This window comes from Carassius gibelio, chromosome B17, assembly GCF_023724105.1.
Source record: "Carassius gibelio isolate Cgi1373 ecotype wild population from Czech Republic chromosome B17, carGib1.2-hapl.c, whole genome shotgun sequence".
Classification (NCBI taxonomy): Eukaryota; Metazoa; Chordata; class Actinopteri; order Cypriniformes; family Cyprinidae; genus Carassius; species Carassius gibelio.
This window is the reverse complement of record NC_068412.1, coordinates 24,541,247-24,566,130: the sequence shown is the minus strand read 5'-3', so window position 1 is coordinate 24,566,130 and position 24,884 is coordinate 24,541,247. Positions and strand designations below refer to the sequence as shown.

Here is a 24,884-nt window from a genome sequence, read left to right as displayed (position 1 = left end):
AACATATTCTTCAGAAAATGTACATATCTAGTAGATTCTGCATTTAATTGTTACTGTCATTGTTAGAGTAACGTTACTGATTTTGAAATATTTCTCTGCTTAACACAATTAGATATCGTTTAACACCAATTTGACCTCAGTCAACATATTCCATCAAAGCTGCTTGCCAGTAATGGAATTAGCGAGGGTACAGAGTCGTATCATCCCGGGTCGGCCGCAGTGACATGGCTTCCACTCATCCCCCATTGTCTTGGGAAATGGCATTTTCGATCAAATAAAGGGTGTCCTGAAAATGAACCCTAATCCTCAAAATAAAAAGGCACCCAAATGTTCAGCCATCAGGGCTCGCATGAGCGCTCTGATCCTTTAGATTAAGACATGCGGTGCAGAACCAGCGAGATTTGACCACATGGTGACAAAGAGGTGTCCCTGCACTGTGCTGACAGGTTCCTGCTCTAGGGAACACGTGTTTGCGTAGGTGTGTGTGTAGCGCTCGTATCAGTGTCAACTCCTTTGTCCCCTAAGGCGACACACACATGGAACATTTAGCCTGGAACCAATGATTCATGTGTAGTTTTTAATATTGTAATGAAATCATCCCCCTTGAGGAGGAGTGCCAAGAGGTGGCAAGAAGAAAAAATCTAACACACAAACACACATATGAAAAACATATTAAACTACTCAAAAAAAAATATTTCTAAAATCTCAATGGATGATTTGATAATTAATTAATGAAAATAGTCATTTAGGTAACTTGAAATATCAGAATACAATGTAAAATTGCATTATTAAAAGAACGAAATATAAAATGGTCAGTCCCAACTCAAAAATCTGGCTGGATGATGGGTTATATTTCAATATCAAATCATACAAATATCACAAATGTATTACTCATAAAAATATCATGCCAGATTATGTATTTATATAAAACAATAAAAAAACATATAAAATAGTTTAATGATAATTTAATAATTTAAATATTTTAAAACCCATTTATACTGTAGAATGGATAGTTCTGGATGGATGATGCAACAATAAGTTAAAAATATATTATATAGAAAAATAACTTTGTATATAATATAATATAATATAATATAATATAATATAATATAATATAATATGCTAATATAAAACCATAAAAATAAAATAAAATAATTAAAATAGCTTTTTAATATTTAATTTTTTTTAAAACTTCATAAAATGGATAGTCCCAAATCTAAAATGTGACTGGATGATAGATCATATATGGTAATATTAAATAATAAAACAATTAGTTAAAAATATATTATATTAAAAAATGTTGAATGTCAGATTATATGTTAATATAACCCCCCCCCCCACACACACACACACAAAAAAAAAATCTGAATTTTTCCAATACTTTTAAATATTTAAAAAATACCAAAATTCATAAAATGGAGAGTACCAACTCTGAAATCTAAATCTGGCTCAAAGTCATTTTGAAATATCCAGTAATGGCAACTGTCAGGTTCTTATTGGTTTAATATACTCTATATGTCAGTGTTTATCTGTGTGTATATATATACCACTGTAAACCGAATAAAGAAACATATATTCCTTTAAGTACAGACTATCTTATGAGGTCACTGCTCCTTTAAAAGACACAAAATGAATGTGCCAGACACCCTGTCAGCTTTCAGAAGGGAGAGATTACTGCACATTCATCCAGTGACTCTCCACTGCAGAACTGTAATTTATCAGTGGAAATACAGAACCTAAAATACACACTTTACAGCCCTTTTGTGAATGCTGTCAGAAAGTGCTATGGCATCACCATAGCAACTCCATCCATAATAGAGTGCCGACAGATAGAGAGAGAAGAAATTGGAAATGTGAAGGGCATCTCTGCACAAATTATGATTTCACAAGGCTTGCGCACTGACTTGCGAACAGCACAACACATCAGCGCTGACCTTGCGGTCCCCAAGGTCAGCAAGAGTGCGTAGGTTTATTCCGCACTGAGAACACAATGACTCAGTAACACCTTGAGTCCGCAGGGAGCACTCACACATTTAATTACACACTGAAGATTTGCTTCATGGCTTTGCATCATGGAATTTTGAACAAGGAACTTGGTGAATACTAAGTTATATGGTACAACAACCACTAATTGAACACTTGAGAGTGCAGTAATTGGTTATGGAAGATTGTGCATTTCAACATATGGCTTAAGTCTAACAATGGTATAAACACATAAATCTTTTTTAGTATTTCCTTATAATGAAATTATGGTAAGATATATATATGTATGTATGCCTTTACTTTTTATGTTAAATATAATACAAAGAAATTATATATTTTTTACTTTATGATGTGAAACATCCAACAGCTTACTGCAGATATCACAGACGGGGTTGGCATTAGAAGGTTTAATTTACATTAACACTTCAAATCCATGTGGTGCCTAGCTAAGCTACTATTTGGGGATTATATAAAGTTGCCTTCTTCTGTTTGGTAAACTAACAGGGCTTTAGGCAGCTTAGATGCATGTAATAGTTGTGGGCTGACTACCCAGCAGTCTTCTATTTAGTCCAATCTGAGATAACTGTAAATGTCAGAGGCATGCTGGGAGTTAGATTACCCCCTTAACCTTATCAGATTCTTATCGTCTCTGGTTAAGGTGGATCTGAAAGCCATTAGCCAAATTAAAACACCATTTGTTTTGAAAGCAAGAGCAGTTATACCTACAGGTTTTACACACTGAGTGGTAAATTCCCATATGGAAAGATCATGGGAAGATCCACTAAACTATGTACCAGTGTTTTTCTGCACCACAGCAAATTAAATGATATTTTACCAGGGTTGTGAATCTGAATTTGCAGTCTGTATCAAATGTGGTGCAAGAAAAAAGCCATTGTACCCTGAAATAATGTCAAGAAACGTCTTTCTATCGAGTCCTCGTGGCAACTCACATTTACAACAAAAACCTGACTCTTTTTAGTGAATCAAAAACATACAGCACGAGTCGCACGACCAGTATGGCCTGATTCACGAACAAATGATTTGTATTACTTTTTTAAAGGGATAGTTCACTCTCAAATTAAATTTTGGTATGTTTTAGCTTACCTCAAGGACATCCAAGAGTTAGGTTTCTTTGTTTCCACAGTATTTCCCATTTTGATATTTTTAGGTCAAACCGTTCTTGTCTGTGACTCATATAATGGAGGTCTATGGTCACCACCTCAAAGTGCATGCACAGAGGAGTCCAAATTAAACAATTCTCCATCGTAAGTACACACTGATGACCTAAGACACGAAACGAGCGGTTTGTGTAAGAAAACGAACAGTATTTATATTGTTTTTACCTCTTGTACACAACCACGTCCAACTGATCTGAGTGCGCGAGTGCTTCCTGATGTGACGTGCACGCGCTCTGGCTTAGTCTGCGCAAGCGCGGAAAGTGCCGGAAGTGATCTCTCGCGCAAGTACATCACTCATTGTTTACACTTATTGTCTATGGTTTACACAGAGATTTCGGAAGTGTTACCTTTCACTGTGAAGATCTAAACATATTTAGGCATACAGGAAATTGCAATGTAAGACGATTTCAATATATCCATAAACAACGTTGAATTTTTTTCACAACCTTATTTATTTGAACCAGATTACACAGACCAAGTACTCAGGAGCGATCCGCTGCAGCAGCACGTCTTCAAGCCTCAGAGAGACAGAGATCTCTTCAAAATTGGCAACAATTATAGGGTGCATTATAAACAAATTAATTAATTACAATTACTGCATTATATTTCAGACAGTGCAGATTGGTGGTGTATCGTGTGGTAAACAGTAAAAAATGAGTGACGTTCATGTGCGAGAGATCACTTCCGGGACTTTCTGTGCTTGCGCAGACTAAGACAGAGCATTGCGCACACGTCACATCAGGAAGCACTCGCGCACTCAGATCAGTTGGATGTGGTTGTGTACAAGAGGTAAAAACTATATAAATACTGTTCGTTTTCTTACACAAACCACTCGTTTCGTGTCTTAGGTCATCAATGTGTACTTACGATGGGGAGTTGTTTAATTTTGACTCCTCTGTTCATGCTCTTTGAGGTGGTGACCATAGACCTCCATTATATGAGTCACAGACAAGAACGGTTTGACCTAAAAATATCAAAATGGGAAATACTGTGGAAACAAAGAAACCTAACTCTTGGATGTCCTTGAGGTAAGCTAAAACATACCAAAATTTAATTTGAGAGTGAACTATCCCTTTAAGAGGATCAAAAATATACTGTATGGCTAGTGTAGCCCGATACACAAATAATTTACTCTTATGAGCTTTTGTTTAATAAAAACATACAGCATGACCAGTCTGATTCCTAAACTAATGACTCTTCTGAATCGGTTCACATATGTGAATCAGAAACACCACATGTAACCGTTGTAGTCTGATTCCAGAACAAATGATTCTAATGAGCCAGTTCCGATAATGAATAATTTACAAAGACGAGCTAAATCAGTCTGACAAATCCTTCAAATAATTGAACCGAACAGAACGGCCACTGAATAAACATATACCACTTGCTTACTGAACCGCAAATAATCATTATATTTAAGTGATTTTCTTACTAAAGTTAGTAAAGTTTTTGTTTCAGGATCAGTGCTATCGTGGGCTGATTGTGTTTATGATAACATGTTGTTAAAGATAAACACATTTTTTGTGTGGGTTTTTTGTGCACCTATGAATTAAACAAGAGCCTTTGCTGTAAACTGTTGCATTCAAAAGCATTGTTGCAGTTTTTTGATCACTAGAGGTTGTTTGAAGAATCTGAACTCAGCATAAAACACAAACCACCTACTGGTGTTGATGACAGTTCTATGGGCTGGTCTGACTCTTTATATCTCTATCCTATATATATCACTAAAAAGAGCACTCATTGAACAATTAAAACAATTTATATTGCTATAAGGCTATAAGTCCTGCACTGTTCTCCTTAGGGTCAGGGTATGATGACAGCTCTGACTTCATAATTGAGATTAACAGAGACTTTGCCCCTGACTTCAGCACCATAAAGTACTTTGAATTCTGTGGTTAACCAAGAAAACTATACCAGCTGGGGACACAGAGCAACTGGCCGGCTGGTCGATGTTCTTGCGATCGATCAAGAGAGAACATTGTGAAAACACACAGCCGCCAGGGTCGGAAGCTGGGGGAAAGTTGTCTGCCTCTAACTCCTTTCATTTCATGCTGCTTTCATTTCCTGTCCTGGAGAACAGTGCTGAGTTTCTTTTCAGCATGCTCAGCTGAAATCTATAATATTTTATCAGTATGAATGAGTTTTTGCAATTAGTGAGTAGGAAAACCTCTTTCATGAAGCACAGTGGCTATCTGTTAAATGACTTTCCATATACGATTATGCGGTATGGTTTATATAAATGGATGTGGTTTGTGAGTGGTGACATCACTACTAAACACGGACGATGGAACACAGACCGCCGACCTATAAAGAGGTTTATGGAGTGAATAAATATGGTATGAGCCCTGTAATATTTTCAGACAATCAATCAAAGTGAACTAAAAAGCCAGACTCCCTTATTTTCATTTCATACATGGAGCATCACAAGAGTTCACATGACATATGCACATGGTTTTGTTTACACAGATGTGAGGTTCTTCATAAAGGAACCGGGATTTAAGGTTCACACATCAAAAGAGGCAGTTAAAGTTTGCTGATGCTAGGTACTAATAGAAACAAGCATGCATTTTCTTCTTATGCATACATGGGAATGAGAACTCATCATCAAGATGCAATTAAAGACTAAAAGACAATGAGTCATACGTTCCTGCTTCCAGAATCAGAATAAGTGTGCCATTTTTTGATAATGAAGCTTCCAGTGCAGTTGCACACATCCATGTTTGCATACTATCCTTAATAAATAATTTATACAATGTATTTTGTTGTGGTAGTACAACAAAAGTGCCTGCACAATCAATATGCTGTTTATAATGTGTAATTCCATTACAACACTACAACACTCTATTCTGAGTATCCAAATTGGGACTCTTTGCATATCTTCATCCTGTAGACTAACTGAAACAATCCTCAACTTTCCATTTAGCTGTTTTTGTATTACAAACTGCACTGCAGTTGGCGATGAATCATCTGGGATCCAGCATAGGCCCAAAACACATTCTCAGACAATCTTATTCAGACTTACTCAAACAGCAAGTCTCATTCCCCTAAAAGGCAAAAGGCCTATTATAAAAGGAGCTGACAAGATGTTGATAAGTGTGTTTCTAAAAAAGGAACAACCACCCTTCTACGGTTTATTCAGGACAGTGTCATCAGCGAGCCATCCAGTGCAATTAACATCCATGTGTGAATAACCTCAAACTAGAACAAATAGGTTACACGACAATGGATTTAGGGTAACTACTTTATTTAGTGGCGATTTACGAAATGGGAAGTTTTCATAGTACTTGTTATTCACCCAAACATAAAGTTGCACATGTGATTCGTTAACTTTACAGATGTTTACCCAAAGATTTGCCAAGATCTGTTTTTGTTTACCAGACAAAAAGGCAATGGCCCCTCTCATCTTTGTCTCTTTCAAACCACCCATTTGCGTCGCCCTGAAATATCAACAGGTTTTATTCCCAATGTTAACAATGCTTTAAAAGTCTCAGACAGGCTTGAAAAGAGCACTCAGAGTGGGGTCTGCATCTAGCAATCAATTGTAGACTCATGCAATACACAAAACCTGTCTAGCAGTAGCTTGTTTCTTTACAAAATCACTTTTGTGCAAGAATAATTGGTAAATACTGAATTAAATTCCAATGCTAACCCACTCCTGAGTCAAGTTCATCCTCCACTGGAGTGATTAGATTTAATAGTGACCATCTGGTTGTCATCCCTTTATATTCGCATTAAGCAAGACCCACTGGTTAAAAGTCAAGTGATTGACATGCACATTGAATTTGCCTCTCTTTCACGCTGACAATAGCTTGTAGCCAGACATAATGTCTCATTTGTCCAAAGTTCAATGCCAGGAGAATTTCCAGCCGATGTATTGTTTGTGAGTGAAAGAGGGGCGCAAACTCTTGCTGTTTCCCTTTTCTCGCCAAGGTCTGCAATGACAGCGTAGATGTCACTTGTCAAACAGTTTGTTCACAAACAACAGCGCTGCTTATTATGGCTTTGACAGTGGGAAACGAGCTAAAAAGAAGCACAAATAAATTTGGGGAACAGATGAAAGATTCTAAGACCATAGGGGGTAAATTTTGACTATTAAAAAAAGCCGAAATGTTTAGCAAGGCTGTTTAGCAACAGCGCAAACAAGTGTGTTTTTCATCTAATGCAGTTTTGTAATAACCTAAAATATATGAGCCATTAAAATCGGCACATACCCAGTACCCTCAAATCAACTTCCAGTATGAATAAATAATAATTCCTCTGTTCGAATCCCAGACCGCCAGCCCATTTATAATTTCACGCCGTCTCCAGTCATCGTGCGAAGAGGAAAGCTGCTTGTTTTGACAGATTGGGTTGCTTTGATGCATACTTGGATTTTTGCAGCTGCATTGCATGTTAAAGTAAACAGTCGAGTTGATAAGATCTTCATAGATGAATTTGCAAGCAGGGTTTCTCAAGCAGCTGGAAAGTATAAGGGCAGAGAGGAATGCAATAGCATGGCTTTTGCATGCCGTGCCAAATTGTGTGGCAAAATATGGACAGCGGGAGGGATATTAGAAAATGAAAGTATGGAGGAAGATCATAATGAGACCCACAGTGTTGTCTGAAATTACAAAGGATTCGTTATCATAATTCTGTTTCATGACCATTATGACCATTAATTTAAATGTTATTTAGAAGTAATTGAGCCGTTTCTTACAGCAAAACGTCTTGATGTCTGACTGTTCTGTAATGTTCTGTTATCATACTGTTTTGTTACCAAATGTATTCATCTCATAAGAAAGAAAATTTACAAATGCAATCTTTATAACCACAGTTGTCCTCCCAGACAAAAATAAGAGCATAAATCAAGACTTTTACTTAAAGTCATTATTCACTTACTCTGTTTTTGGATGCACTGTTTCTTCAAACTTTCTCAGTGTTTCTTCTTGAGAAAGAAACCCCTGTAATCTCAAGTTTCAGAGTGTCAGAAGAGATCTCAACAATGTCTCAAACTGCCAAAATATCAAAGTCTGCAATCAAACTATTTCAATATACGTAATTTCACAACTACAGTATCTCAGCCATTGTGTCATTCGTGTCTATTTTTATTTCTCCAGCATAATTCTATGAGAAACAGCTGAGAAAGTTATTAGAAGTCCATTTTTTCCCTTCTGTCTGGTTTGCCTCCATGATGTCAGGTTTGATATTATCAAATCGCCGTCTGAACACAGAGGCTATGGTCTGGGGAGAATGTATGGCCGGTATCGTTTTCCCATTGAGACATCGGGACATACAGAGGAATGAAAATAGACTGAACGGGGGTCTAAAGGGTCTGCCGGTTCCAGCTCATTTGGCCACATATAGCAGTCCTGTACATCTCTGTTTCTATATGGCTTCAAGGTTAACAAGCTGTCTGGAGCCGTTCTGTCTGCTGTCCACCGTACCTGAAGCGTCATACAAAGCCGATCTCTGGGAGAGAGAAACTAGATAAGAGTTCCAGTCCTATTACCAAAAGTAGCCTTTCATGAGAAATAGACTTAAAATGTCTTTGGCTCTTCACATAGAAACATGAGTAACCTAAAATATTTGATATTGCAAAGTGTGAGATGTTTTACAAAACTCGTAAAGCTGCTGTGACATTCCACAAATTCAGTATGGTTTGGTGTCCTATTACTTTTATAAACCCTCCGAAACACAAATCCCCTGTTTTTTTTTTTTTTTTTTTGCAGTAAGAATTAGTTCTTAATACAAAAAACAGAGTGATTTAGAATAAAGTTGATTGTCATTGGTTTGTGCCAGTTGAGTTATGGCTAAAATTGGGCCTGTTACCTAATGATCTTAGATTAAATATATTATTAAATCAATCAAAACTTAATCAATAAACACATTTTACTCAGTTACACAGTTTTTTTTTTATATATTTATTTTCGTATGTGAGAATTTATGTTGTGATATTTATAATTTTTCTTGCCATAATATGTACTACATATAATTTTTTTAAAAATTAATAAGACTCATTTATAATCAAACAACATCATATGTGTCTATTTTTTTCGACTAAACATTTTCTGAAAAAAAAAAAAAAAAAATTGGACCGTTTGTGGAAAATGTCAGTGTTATTTGAGAGTACTGGGTCTTTCCTTTGTGCATTTGGCAGTTTTTTGTCTCTTTGAAATCAAAAGAGCCTCGAGAACGTTTGAGAGATATGATATTAGTGATGGTTGATGGACATTTAATATCTCTGTCCAATCTACTTCTTGTTGAGACAGATGGCACAGTTGTCATGACGATGGAACAACAGAAAGAAACCGACGCTCAAATGTTGTGCCAGAGACGCTGATGTGATATTTTAGTTATGTTTGACTCAAAGTTTGTGGTTTGCCTGATCAAATTCAGATGGTTGTTTTATGTGAAAAGAATTTAAGTTAATTTGGTTATTACATAACTGCCAAAATAAAAAGAGAAAGTGGGTTGGGGAAAAAAGAGAGATAGGCCCTTAGGACATGAAGAGTAGAGGTGAGACAACATTGATAGGGGCATTAAACGGCTGAAGAACAGATGCATGCAGTTATGTCAACACATTCATCACTGATTAATATCATTGCCATAACAACAACAAGCGGTCCTGACCACCAGACAGTTCAAAGCATTAAAGCACTCTGCTTGATGTCAACAGTAATTTAAATACTTTGTTTTAAATTAAACTACTCTTTAAGAATGTTAGAAATCTTGAGCAATATATATGTAATATCTGTTTTGCATTTTGCATGCAAGAGCCTGTTACCACATAATTTCCCTATTACTAAAGAAACAGGGTCGTCAAGCTGTCACTTTACAACTAAAATAAAAATCTAGTCCTAAACTTTACTTTTGTTAATTTTATTATATTTTTATTCTTAAAAAAAAAAAAACAGGAAGAAAAAACTTTCTAAAACTTCTGTCGTTCTTTGTAGATTTTTTTTTTTGTAGAGGGATGTTGGATACAATTAATACTAATACTAATTATTTATTGCTTAACTATATCTGTTTTACTTATTATTTACTTTATTTACTTTTTATTCTATTTTTAATTTTTACTGTTTATTTTTATATTAAAGCAAGGAGATTGCATTTTGAAAATAAAATAAAATAAAGTGCACATTTAATTTTAATTTATTTTATAAAATAAAATAAAATAAAATAAAAAGGATTTTATAAAATACACAATATTTTATTTGTATTTTATTTTATGTATCAAAATGTGATCTCTATACAGAAATCATACAAATAAGCAAAATAACTAAATAGGTAAATAGATAAAAATGAAACACTGAATAAATAAAATGCTTAATTGGGAAAAGGGCATGTTAGAAAATGGATCCCAATACCAGAATATCTGTCTTCCTTGACCTGAATACATGTGATTAAAGCACTGAGAGCATGTCAAGCCTGCACATGAACTTTACGATAGCAATCACATGTGGCCTGAGATACATCTCCGTGCAATAAGGGACTTCAAAATGAAAAAGAGCAGGAATGTGTGTGGAAAGATCCCTATAAAAGCCTGGTGATGTGACCACAAAAATCCCTTGACCCACACAAGTATCAGCAGATCATAGTGACCTCATGTTTAATTCTTACTCCTAATGTGAATCTTTTTAAGGAATCAGATAATAAAATAAGGGCTTTCCTTGTCTAGGTCAAGTTGTGGGATAACCAGACCTGATTCTGTGTGACCTGATATCAAGACCCTTATCAGAGCTCTGTATCACGAGAGAGCTCAACCCTGTTATCATATGCTCTGTTTGAAATCACAAACAAACTGCAGGAGGAGGCCAAAGACAACACAGAGAGGCAAGATGAAACAAGGAATCTCCTAGAGATAAAATACTACTGCAGGCGGTCCAATGTCCTCCAGGGGTCAGGGCCAAAGTTCAAAGGATCCAGGAAAGAGAAATCACTGTGGAAACCATTGATCACATATGCAATGGATCCAGAGAAAGTTCCTTAAAAAAAATCCAAACATGAAAAAGATCAAAAAAAAAAAAAAAAAAATCTCCAACATCCCTCAAACAGAAAAGTTCAATTAATTAATGTACTATTTACTAAAAAAAGAGAAAAAAGAAAAAGAGAATAAAATGTAAAATAGGCATAATTAAATAATAAATTAATAATCATTACAATGATAAATGATCTCCAACATCCCTAAAACATAAAGTTCAAGAAAGAACCATTTTAAAAATTCTCAAAAGGACAATTTAATTTAATCTTGTTTAAAATGTAAATGTAATTTAATATGCATTATCAAATTTAAATTTCTCTACTTAAAGATAAAAAAAGAGTAAACCATCGGAAAAAGTAAAATAGATGTGATTAAATAGTAAACAAATAATTACAAAAATTATCAATTATCTCCAGCAGAATTTAAGAAAGAACTATTTGATTTTGTTTTGTTTCATTTTATTAAAGTTTATTATTATTGAAAATAAAGAATAAAAGTAAAAATAGAAAAAAGTAAATACAATTTTAAATATATTTAATTAAATAATAAATAAAGAACATCAAAAAAGAGCTATTTTATCAAAAGAATGCTTATTTATTTATTTATTATTATTATTATTTATATTTTTTTATTTAAGTTCATTCTCCCTACTTAGCAAAAGAATATAATAATAATAATAATAATATAAAGAATAAATAAGGAATAGTTAAATTAGTCAATTAAACAGGAAGAACTCATGAAAGAACCATTTCAAAGATCATCAAAATAGCTAAATAAAGTTCATTAATTATTAAAAGCATGTATAATGAATGATTTATCTCTATCATGAAATATCCTTTAAAATATAAGGCATATTCACTAACATTTGACCTTTCTCTCAGTGCAACAGCTTTACACAAAGACAGGAGGTGAGCTGTATTGAATATAAATCAATCATTCATATTGTCCTTCATCGTGAGGATCAAAGGTCAAGCTTCTCGTCTCAGGCGTTTGAAATACTCAAGCATTTATTGCACCCTTGTTTTACGGCGAGGCGAGACGGCCGAGCAGAATGCTGAGTTTGTAGTAGAGATTGTTATGCTTGTGCAACCTGAGATTACACACACATAGGTCCTCGTGTGGGAAAGGTCAGCATACTGAGTGTGTGTGAGAGACTGTGAGTGTGACGTCTTTGCTATTCCTCCTTGAAATATTGTCTCTTCCCCGACTGCTGCAGTCATTTGTCACCCTGGCACGCTGTCCTGATGTCCTGATGATATTTATGTGCTGGCCGGCAGCCACTGACCGACTGTGAGTAATGAACATATGACCCTCTGCACACATACTGTATATACCTCCTGCTTCCCTTCAGCTCTGTGCCTCACCATCACATCCTTTCCTAGTAGTGCTTGCTAAGTCTCTATAAAACACTATTACTGTTGCTAACACTTAGGAATAAGGATATGAACAAATCGTTAACTCTAAGTATTAAACTATTTTGTACTACATTTAATATTCCTATGAAAACAAATTATAGCTTTGAATAGTATTCTATTACATTTCTAAACAATCAGATACATGATTTTTGCCTTGTTGGACGTCAAAACGGAAAAAGAAAATCCTAAAAGCTTGGAGAACCTGAGCTATATCTAGAGACTAGAAAATCATGCTTCATCAAGTTGACTAGTAAACACCTAGCAACTACTGAGAACAGCATAGCAACTGCAAGCAAGATAGACATCACACCATATAAGGAATGTTCCAAATACATTACAGTATGTAAAAGTTAGGCATAAAAATTTTGCATCAGCAAATATGCGTTTATTTCACATTTGCATTTCTTTACACTATCAGTTAGATATTTAGTTGCGCAACATTTTATTTCCAAATTTCCATGATTTATGAGACCAAGGTTGCTAGATTCATGTGCATCTGTTTCAGATAAAACTGAATGTGCTTTTAGCACCACAAACGGGATATTTCACTTTAAAAGTATTGCAAGACGTGCAAGAAGCAACATATTGTCATTCTGCAAAAATTTCGTCACAAGCACAGGCAGGTACATATTTTTTAATAATTCCCTTAAAAAAAATCATTCATCATGTTCAAGTAAAGTGGATGGGATAGCCTTTAGAAACCAAATTTTCACAACTCACTATTGGAATATTACAAATGAATTTCCTGGGAACATTAGGAAAACATTCCATTAAACTTAAACTAGCCTACTGTTCTGTGCGCTCTGAAACTTGAACATTCTCACAACCAAAATAGAATGTTTAGAAAATGTTTTTAGATTATAAATTGGTTAGCAGAACTCCAACACCTCCTGATAAACTACTAACATCGACAGGTTAACACTGATACAGTGGACAAATATAATTGGTTTACACGTATCAAGTATATCAAATGCAGTGAAATGAGAATAATTTTTCAGCAAACAATGTGCAACAGAACAACAGCTGCTCCATGAAACCCCTTCTAATCAAGCACAAAGACCTTTTTGTGGGCACATATATATGGTTTATGTTTCTACCCAGAGCTTTTGACAGATATACTGGTGTGGCAATAATGAAAGGAGCTTTCTTTTAAGAAGATTCAATCAATAAACTGATACGTTCCAGAAAACACTGTTGTTTACAGCTGTTTGGAGGAGAGCTATAAAGAGGAGTAAATGAAAAAGGCTTTGGTTTGATTTATGAACCCAGAGTAGCTTATAAAATATACTCTGCCTTTACAGTAATTCCAGTCAAAAAACATGAGCAAGGACACATGTCATGCTGTTATTCCTGTAGAGCAGATGTCCTTCAGCACTGATCTCACAATCACTGCTGCGTGACATGTGACATATGAAGGACATTTAAGTGCATTACATTCTATAAGATTTTGCACATGAGAAATAAAGCTTTTGATTTCATTTAGTTTTTTTGGCTATTTGTTGCTGGAAAAAAACAGGAATGCCAGTGTGAAACTTCTTTTTGCGATATAATGCACTTTGAGCTGAACTGAGAGTAGAAAGGAAACAGACAGACAGAGACAGATTGAAAAGAGAGCAGGTTAAGATTGCAGTTCTTATCTTCCTCAAGAGGAATTCAAAGACGTGCCTCAGATAAACTCACAGAGATGACCGAACTGCATCCTGGAGTCAAACTCATCCGCTCTAGCACTTGGATAGACCAGAACGTGACATATGACATCTGACAAAGACATCAAGTAACGTAAATAACAATGTGAAACTACTTTTTCCAAGTCTCATAAGAAACAGAGTTTAACAGGATGTCAGAGTGGTTAAGACATTGGATTTAAGATCCAATAGACAAATGTCTTTGTAGATTTGAACTCCATGCCTAAGTAGATCAATGAGAATTTAAAAGTGACATGACATTCAAAGTATGGTGACCCATACTCAGAATTCGGGCACTGCATTTAACCCATCCAAGGTGCACACACAGAGCAATGAACACATACACACACACTGTGAACACACACAGAGCAATGAACACATACACACACACTGTGAACACACACCCAGAGCAGTGGGCAGCCATTTATGCTGCGGTGCCCGGGGAGCAGTTGGGGGTTCGATGACTTGCTCAAGGGGTCCTAAGTCGTGTTATTGCCGGCCCGAGATTCTATCCCACAACCCTAGGGTGAGGAGTCAAACTTCCTAACCCAGCTAAACTAAGCCAACAAAACAACCAGGATGGCCGAGTGGTTAAGGCGTTGGACTTAAGATCCAATGGATGCATGTCCTCGTGGGTTCGAACCCCACTCCTGGTAAAATGTTGCCACATTTAAACATATCATTGCTACCAACCAGCTAGATTCTCAAAGTAACCATTGAAGTAACTGTATAAGAAAAGAAATGGTTGTTTAGCATGTGATCAGAATTGCTTGATGCATAATGAGTCAAAAATGGTGTGGAATTTTAGATCCAATGGACAAATGTCCTTATGGGTTTAAATCTCACTCTGGGTAGGGAAGAGAATTTTAAATGGAATATAGAGATGCAGGACAATGGTAATGTGCTTATGAAAAACATCAAATTCAATCAATAACAACAACAAAATCCAATGCTAATACTTTGATGTGTGTTTGTTATTTTCCCTTCGAAATGATCTCATTTCCTGGAGTGAAAGAGTTAAAGAGATTTTTACAAATAAATAAATACAAATAACAGGATAAGAAGTGATACTGAGGATGCAAGACAAACATAAACTGATCTCAATTGCAACAGTATTTCCAGGAGTATATACAACATTTTAATCAGAGAAAGGATTTTCTTTATTTACAAATAATGGTTCTTTATTGGCATCTACAGTTCCATGAAGAATTTTAAGCATCCATGGAACCTTTCCATTGAACACGAGGTTCTTTATAGTGGAAAAAGGTTACTTGGATTATTAAAATGTTCATTACACTAAGGTTCTTTTAAGAACTGTTCACTGAAAGGTTTCTTTAGGGAACCAAAATGGTTCTTCTATCACTAAAAAAAAAAATTAACTAATATTACATTGTTGGCGAGCACTTATAAAAGCTAATAGTACTTAAGCATGTTCTGTTGGGACCCTCTATAATCACAATAAAAAGGGAAACTATGGTAAAACCATCATCTGTTCTGATGTTTTAATTCTAATGTTCACTGACACACCTGACTCACAGCTTAAGGTTTCTTTCACTTTCCTGTTCAGTTTTAGCACCCCATTCGTCCAGCGCTGAGGCGGAGGTGTTTACTGTCTGCTCCAGGTGCTGTTACGAGGGCAAGGCCCGGGTAGAGCGAGGGGCCACCCCGGATAGCATAAATAAACAGACCCCAGAAAGCCTGCTGTTTTGATAATGTCCATGATTAGCTCAGGTGCTGGGTTATGACCCTGCCAGACCCACAGGACTGGCGGGGGCTGCGTGTGTTTTCCTTTCCTTTCTTCTTCGACAAGGAAAAGATGCAGCTGCTTTTACTAGGCCTGACACAGAACAATCTGAACCAGAAGCCCCCTGACACGACAGACTGAAAGGAAATGAAAACTGTTGTTTTGTTAGCATTCAGTTTAGTAGAGTAAATATTACAGTATACACTTAAAAACATACAAAATATACTTTAAGCTCATTTAAAAATCATTCTTTTATTTTAAAGTGTGTGACAGTTGATGGTTTTAAAAAACACGATACATCCTGCCCCAACTTCCCATTTTAATATGAACTACATAAGACTTTGGATAAGTGGATATTACCACTTTTTAAAGTCATCAATAAGAAACTATCAGTACCCTATACTTCACTAGTTTCCACGGATGCTAAAGATTCTTCATGGAACCATAAATATCAAAAAAGAATCTTTACTTTAAAGATTGTACAGATTTTACATTATCCTTTGCTTGCTCTATGACACAAGTAATTTTTCTTTTTTTTCTTTTTTTTTAAACAAAATTCTATTTTAGATACATTTAAAAAGGAATAAACATCTAATGGGCCAAAAAAAGGAACAAAAATAACTCCTGCTATTTGATGAAATGATGAATCAATATACACACAAACCACCCAGATCGCAGGAATCAGATGTGGGGTGAGTACTGCTGGAGGGAATGTAATGTGTACCCAACACCCTCTGTTACTGCATACTGAAAAGAGAAAGAAAGAATGAACTGTGAGTTTGTGTTGTGCTCATGGACCAGCTGTGTAAATCTCTCACTGTCCTTCTCGGGGGGAGCACAGACTCATTTTTAGAAACACTGGTATTCCAGTAACCTAAGCGCATTCTTCAGGCATGTAACTGTAGAAAGATCAAGAACTACGACAGAGCTCCACACAATCCCCGTTCAACACAGACTGAAGCTCTCGGGTGGCCTGAAATAGGTAAAGAGGTCATTAAGGAAACGAGGAGGCTGCACATATAAATAGCTCAAGTTATTGAGTCTCCAATAAACCAGCTCCCTTCAGTCTGTCGAACTCATCTTTCTCCATCTCGTGTCATTTATTGGAAAAGAAGTAGTGTGTTATATTGATTCGCAGCACCCTGCGGTAAGCGAACCCTTCCCCCGTGACCTGTCAGGTATGTCAGACAAAAGAAGAGAGAAAAAAATATATATTAGGCTCATGCTGAGAATTACTCGTCTACAATATCAAGAAATCATTCGCACCAAAAAGCCACCGCAATTACCCAACAAGAGCCCTCAGAGAAGATAATGACTGCTTGTGCTTCAAAGGCGGCTATCTTGCCCCCCTTTCAATAAGATCCAGCAGGGTTTTTAGGAGATGGACGCGGTGAAGCCCCCATCCAAGAATGCTGCCCCTGCTGATGGAGAAGCCATGGAAAAGCAGGAACAATTGAACACTCATTAGCATGGCAAAGGTCTGCTCATTACAAGGAATCATTAGAGTTGCTCTCAGATGAAAGGGCTGCTCGGACTCCACACAAGGAGGTGTCCACTAAAAAGAAGTGTTTGGCAGAAACGAGGTTAGGATAAGAAACAGAGGATAAATCCCCCCCCCCCCACCCCCGAATCAAATGATTTTACAATGTCTGGTCTGCCAATAGATGCTATACACCATCAATAAACATAGCAGTCAACATATCAACCATGAATCTAAAAAAAGCTCATAAAAATTGTAAATATAACTTATATACCATATTTATTATTTTTTTATTATTGTTAATAGCTTTATTTATTTAGGTCTAGTAATATATTATATATTTATATATATTATATATTATATATTTTTTAGATTTTACCTTTTACATTTTAGCTGAAGTGTGATCCATTCAGGGTTTTATTTCCTTAATTTAATTTTGAAATTGACAACTTACCCCATATAATGTGACATCACCGCTCTTCTGTTGAGACATATTGCCACGAAAGGTCAATGTGTGTTCAATCAGCTTTTTTTTGTGGCCATGACTTTAAAGTGTGCATCTAAAACAGAAATTTACTTTAAGAAATATTTGTTGAAGTAAACTAACCACTCCTATTTGCCAGTCCCATCAGGTGAAACAACAAATCTATCACAAAACATAATAACCCATTATGATTTTCTTTCTTGTTTTCAACACCAAGAATAAGATGCCACATGGAATTCTAAAGTTACACACACAAATAACTAAAACATAACTAAAATAATACAACTTTTGGATTTTTTGCTAAATTTATGGTAAAAGTGGTCAGAAGATAAATTACTTTTCATTAGTAAACTGTTTGGATCTTTTTTTTTTTTCATTTAAGCATGACAAAAAAGGTCAGTCTGTTTTTCTTACATTGCAATTTTAACCGCTATGATGTTGCATTTCTAAAAAATAATTTAAAAATGCCCTTTGATTTGCCAAAAGCCATTTTTTATTCTCATCCAGTGCTCTGTGAGTATTGATTTTGGACCCTGCATGTACACACAGACCACCACTGCCATAACCACGAAAACGCAGCAGTAACCTCCTTCCCCCAGAGCTGCAAAGTCATTATCAGCTGTCCAGGTCTTACTTATGAGCTCCAAGCTCCCAAGAGACACGGAAATAAGTGTGCTGGTCCATGGGGGAGGTGAGGGCCGTTGGGGTCCTGCTCCTAAACGAGGGGCCGAGGAGGAACAGAGGGATTCAGAATGATGAAGGATCTTTGAAGAGCTAGAGATGGAGGGATGATGGCTCTTTGAGGTTTGCCTGGGCACTGAGGGCTTTTGTGTCGAAACCTCCTGCAAGAACAGTTCACGTTACTGCAGGACAATGGCTGGTTAAACTGTGCATAGAAAGAGGTTAATCCACAAAGAATAGGCTGCTGGCCGGTAAAGCTAGTGACACAGGGCCTGGAGAAAAGCATTAGTCAATAAAGCACTAATTAAAGTGTTTGCCTGTTGAGCCGTGCAGAAGGCGATCAAAGCCAAACGCGGCCGTGTCACAAATGGGGAAGATGCTTAAGGGGACGCGTTCATTCCGCATTAAGGACGGATAAGAACACACACTGAGCAGCTGCACAACCTGTTAAGAAATCCAGTGTTTGGATTTTTTTAATTTGGAGGAAAACTAATTTGCCCCACATAGTCATGAGACTGGATGTGGTTTTACCAACAAACTAGTTCCATTGGACAAATCCAACTGGTGCAGATGTCCTAGAGGGTTTTAAATCCCACTTCTGGTAGATCAATGTGATTTTAAATGGAAAATATTAATTTGACTGTATCTGGTCGCATTATATCAAACTGGTTTCCCACAATGGTTAAGAGATACGTGAAGAAGGAACAAAGGTTTCCCTGTAACAAAGGGACCAGGATGGCCGAGTGGTTAAGGCGTTGGACTTAAGATCCAATGGACAAATGTCCTCGTGGGTTCGAACCCCACTCCTGGTATACCAATGTAATTTTTAAACAGAACATAGTTATGTGGTTGTGTAACAACTTGGTTTCTGAAGTAACAGTAAAGGGAACACAACAGCTCACAGTGGTCACATCTTGGGTGGTCGAGTGGTTAAGGCATTAGATTTAAGACCCAATAGATACATTTTTGAAACACACTTCTGTTAGTTGCAACATTTATATATGTTGTGGTTATCAACAAAGTGGTTCTGAAATACTTGTATAAACACCAACAACGTCACCAGGATGGCTGAGTGATTAAGGTGTTGAACTTAAGATTTAATGGGGAAATGTGTTTCTGGGTTTGAACCCCACTCGTAGTAATAAAAATAAAGGGTTGAACACTTTTGATAAAAGCATTTGCAAAAAAAACCTACAAAAAAAAAAAAAAAAAAAAACACCCACCAGACTTGAGCTTTTTAAGCAAGGAAAGACAGAATATTGGTAAAATATTCACATAAGGTCAAACTTGCCAGTGTGCCAAGGTTATTTTAATAAACAGATGTTTGTTTTTTTCTCAGAAACCTCTTTCCCTGTCCTCCCATGTGTACCGTGGCTGTGTGTTCCTGATGAAACAGGTTTCGTCTCACATGAGCACTTCTCTATATGAGTGCTAATAAGAGCCATGTCAGGAGGGACACCTGCAGTTTCAGAAACACAACGAACTGAGCCAAGCGACTGACAAGTTGTATATAGATGCTATCCACACCTTCTACAGAGTCAGTGTAGATCTCTCTGTCGCTATGACACCCCTGCAATAGTAAGTCATCAGAAACCATGGTTACTGACTTATGTGTGCTTTCCATCCCCACAAGACTGGGGACGATTTAATGAATGCAGTCATTTCATTGCATTCAAAAGCAATTTCATGTGATTTACAAACAATAAATGATATCACATGGACATTTTTCCATTAAGGTCTAGTGTCACATTACTTTTACATAAGTCAGGCATTCATTTGAAGATTATGGCATAACTGTGTTTTCTAAATGTCCTTCTTTTAATACTTTGTTGCACACAATTATAATTTGCTTTTGTTTTTGCCCACACTTTCATTTTGCAAGTAAACAGTTCAAAATGAGATCAAATCCAATCATTCAGAATATGTATTCAGTACCCAGCATATTGGTTACCATAATAACTTTCCAATACTTGGTAAAAAATAAATGCATAGAAATTATGTCAGATCATTGCATTTTATACATTCATGCATATGCTGGGTAAACACTCAATCATTTACTAGTGTAATATGGGAAATCTGAGTAAATATGGTCACGTTTAGAACAAAACCCGAGAAGAAAACTCTATACATTTGATGGCATTAGCATACAGATCAACTTTTAAATGGCTTACCATGGAGAAAGATGCTTTGAGGGTTCATACAGTAATGCTGCTCTGCTGTTTAAGCGTTCCTACAGTGCTCCTGTGGAAGAGACAATGGGGTGATTGATACCAAACAAGGACCAGGATGGCCGAGTGGTTAAGGCGTTGGACTTAAGATCCAATGGACAAATGTCCTCGTGGGTTCAAACCCCACTCCTGGTAGGCCAATTCAATCTTTAGAAACTGAAGCTGCTCTGCAGGTGTGTTTCTTAAGCAACCAGTTAAATAAAGAAAGAGCTTTTTGGCAATGCATAGGCTAGGTGGTCCACATGTTGTAGTTAAAGCATCTACCAGCAGGGACTAACTGGGCTATGCTAACCAGCCAGACCTTAAAATAATTGATATTGTGTATACTACATGTAATCTGGATAATGTAATCAGACTCCAAAATTAACTACTCGTAATTAGATTAAATCACATTTTAAAACACTTGGAAGCAGACTACAGTTACTTTTTTTAATTGATGACATGATTACATATTTATCAATCTCTCTAATTTCTCTTTTTCATCTTTTAAATGTTCCTTTCTAAATACTGTACCACTTATATTTTCATTAAACTCACAAACCCCACTGCAGTTTCTTACGTACCCCAGTTTGGGAAACCTTGATGTAATGTAATGTTCAATGCACTTCATGTTGCCAATAACACTGAATGGAATATATTTTCTTTTCATTTTGAAATCTATATGGAATAAGATTATCCTAATAAATAAATAATGTCTGATTATATTAACCTAATTTTTGTGAAGTTTCTAACTAAAACATTTGTCATATAGCCTAATTTGCGATCAGTGATGGATTACAATTTGATAAGTAGTGTACTTTCAGTATATTTCAGTATCTGATATTTAAGACCTAAACACATTTTCTAAAATACTAGTCAAATGTTAAACAACATACATAGGGGTAGATCAGAATTTGCATAAGCGTATTTGAGCAAAGCCATTGCATTCAGATGCCAAGTGATTGGCCATGTTTCCCTTTCTAACAAGCATTTTGTAAAAATCATACAGAGATTTGTTGCCAGGAAATAGCTTGAGTGGCATGTTATTACAGCTCAAATAGATGGTTTTAACAGTGTCCACAGAATAATCCACACTTATTTTCTGGTACCTCATTGAGGAAACTGTGCTGGTTTATTGACTGCCCACCCATCCTGAAAAGAATTGTGATGAAAGTGCATTAAAAATGTATATGTAAATCCATATTTCCTCACCTTTGTTCTATCCATTAGTTAAAAATGATTAACATTAGCATCTTGGAATTAGTAGTTATCCAGACATATGCAAATTAAACTCATTCATTAGGTGTTTTTATTCTCTTCACCACCTTCAATTACAACTTTTTCTTTGTGCAGTTTTCCTCAAGCACATCTGCCACATCGCACAGCACCAAATAAAGGCCCTTGTTGTGACTGAACTGTCCAGGAGCATCCGTAAATTGGGCAAAACTGAGTGTGCCCTGGTTGGGGGGGGGGGGGGGGGGGGGTCACCAATAAAGGTCCACTTCCCTTTGGTTGTAGGGTGCTGAACAGCAGGACAGGCCTGGTTTTTCTCACCCTGCCTTCCCATCTGACAACAAATAAACAGCCAGAGGTCTTTAATGTGCCATACAGATGACACCTCCAATCTCTTCCTTCAAAAAGACTTCAGGAAGCTTTGGGTGTCAAGACAAATATTATGGCAGTGGAACTTCATTTGGCGTGTGTCTGAGGCTTGAGTCTTTCTTTGTAACCTGTGCGTGAGCTGAAGGAAGAGTGTGGAAGTGAAACACACAAGAAGAACCATCTGTCTGGTGGACAGCTCTACATTTGGTCAAACACTGGTTTATGTGGAACTGAGACTTTAAAGAGTCTTTAACTTTGAAGAGTTATCACTAGTAAAACAGTGAACAACATATCTATCTATCTATCTATCTATCTATCTATCTATCTATCTATCTATCTATCTATCTATCTATCTATCTATCTATCTATCTATCTATATATCTATCTATCCATTCATCCATCTGTCCGTCCGTCCGTCTGTCTGTCTGTCTGTAAGGCCTATAAACATTCAAACCTCAAGGTCTTTTGTGTTTTGTCATCATTGAAAGATATTACTGACATATTGAGCTTTTCTCCCAAAAATAAAACTACATTATTTTTTTGCTCATTGTAATTCTATGTCCTTAATTCAAATTCAAATTGCAATTCTGTACATCTAACATCATGAGAAACAAACCATGTTTGTTAGTCACCAGAAAGAAAATAAAATAAAATACAATTAAATAAAATAAAATAATTAAATTAAATTAAATTAGAAGTTTTAGGTACACCACTTCACTGCATAAGAACAAATGGCTTACTGCTTTATTCTTTGACAACTATTCCATAATTTCCCACAACTTCCTGTTGTGGCAAATCACCAGTGGCAAAATCAATGTAGTGCACAATATCATAATAATAATTAATATTAACTTGTAATATGACTTCATCTATTTCACAGTGGATAATGTTGTATAATGTAAAGAATGTTGAGTAGTATCATTTACCCACAATTCCTCAGTGATGTTATGCAGAACAGGTCTATTCTGTGTTTTATCTAGCCAGCAGGTATCTTCAAACCTGATTAACACCTAGACCAATTATACAGATAAATTTGTGAAAACATTTGCCTCCCCACGAGGTGCTGTGAAATGAGATTACACCCAAACTAATTATAAACATCTCCCCAAAATACTCTAATCAGATAACAGCTCTGCAGCACAATTAATCTTCACAGGAAATGGAATTAATCTAGAAGGATCTGAATGACTCAGGCACCGTTTCGCATGTCTCAGAGTGTGCCATGCTTTTCCTCAGTCTCTCATCACAATATGTGAAATTAGACCTGTCATTTAAACCAAAGGCTACGTTTATTAGGAGCCAGCCTGTCTCATCAGCGCAATTGAAAAAACATGGCCAGAGCACTCTAGTGCTGGCGCTGAAAGAGCACCAGGTCCGTTCCCATTCGCCTGCGAGACAGACACAGAGACGGGAACTGGTGCAGTCAGACCGGGAAAGAGAGGATTAGCATGTGGCGTGGTCTCTGACCACCTCATTTCCTTCCCCGGAGCAATCTCCGTCTTCATCTCTCGCCTGCAGCTATGTATGCTATCGCTTGCCATCTTTATGTCTCTGAGTGTCAAAGCTTTCTGTTTTCCACTCCACCCAACCTAATATACCACTGACATCTAAACAGACCCATTTCTTGTCCTGGCTAATGGCCAATGCAGTTTTAGGATGATTTAGAAGCCTTTGCTTCTTGTCTCATGGAGGGTATTTTAAGGCACCGAGCGAACTTGATAATACCATTAATCATCAAGTGTTGTGTAAGGCATTGGTTTGTACCTCAGTTCTCAAGTCAAAGCCATATAGAGACGTATGAGCTTGTGAGCTCTGCAGATGGGAATAGCATACTACCTATACTGTTTCTGCAGGGTGCAGCATGTATATTTTGCAGAGCTGGCAAAAGTATGGAAGTACTGAATCAATAAGATCTGTGCTCTACTATATTATACTGGAGAAAGCTATCTATTAGCCTTTTCTATTCATCCCAAACAATGAACATATGACATGATGATCAACATGTGCAACAGAGCACACATACAGTATGCATTCAACTTTCCTCCTTTTTATTTGACACCAGAAGTAATCGTCTGAAATGTCCTTCTTGAATCATTCCTGTGATGGGAAAGATGAATTTTTAGCATTACTCCAGTCTTCAGAAATCCTTCTAACAAGCTGATTTGAAACTTTTTTTCTTATTACCAGTGTTTTTAACAGTTGAGCTGATTCTTTGATGAATAGAAAGTTTCAAAGTTCTGTTCAAACTTTTGGTCGTGCAAATTGTCCCACTCAAGTGAACACAACTGGATATGCAAGAATGTTTTTTACAAATGACTCGCTCAGCTCTTGTTTCATGAATTAGCCTATAGCCGGTGTGATTTATTTTCAGGAGGGTTCTGGAAATGCATATCCCCTCTCAATCTCTGAACCCTGTAGCCTGAGAATGGAAGGGAACTCTTGAAATATGAAGTAGATTGATGGAT

At 36.4% G+C, this 24,884-nt stretch overlaps 3 non-coding genes across 3 annotated transcripts; all 3 read left to right on the top strand.

Annotated features, from left to right (window-relative positions):
• The first annotated feature begins 14,794 nt into the window (after positions 1-14,794).
• Positions 14,795-14,877, top strand: trnal-uaa (transfer RNA leucine (anticodon UAA)). The gene has a single exon. It is a non-coding gene; the product is annotated as a tRNA-Leu (tRNA).
• A 4,462-nt stretch (positions 14,878-19,339) lies between these two features.
• trnal-uaa (transfer RNA leucine (anticodon UAA)) lies at positions 19,340-19,422 on the top strand. The gene has a single exon. It is a non-coding gene; the product is annotated as a tRNA-Leu (tRNA).
• A 1,468-nt stretch (positions 19,423-20,890) lies between these two features.
• On the top strand, positions 20,891-20,973 carry trnal-uaa (transfer RNA leucine (anticodon UAA)). Its single transcript has one exon. It is a non-coding gene; the product is annotated as a tRNA-Leu (tRNA).
• Positions 20,974-24,884: the final 3,911 nt, after the last annotated feature.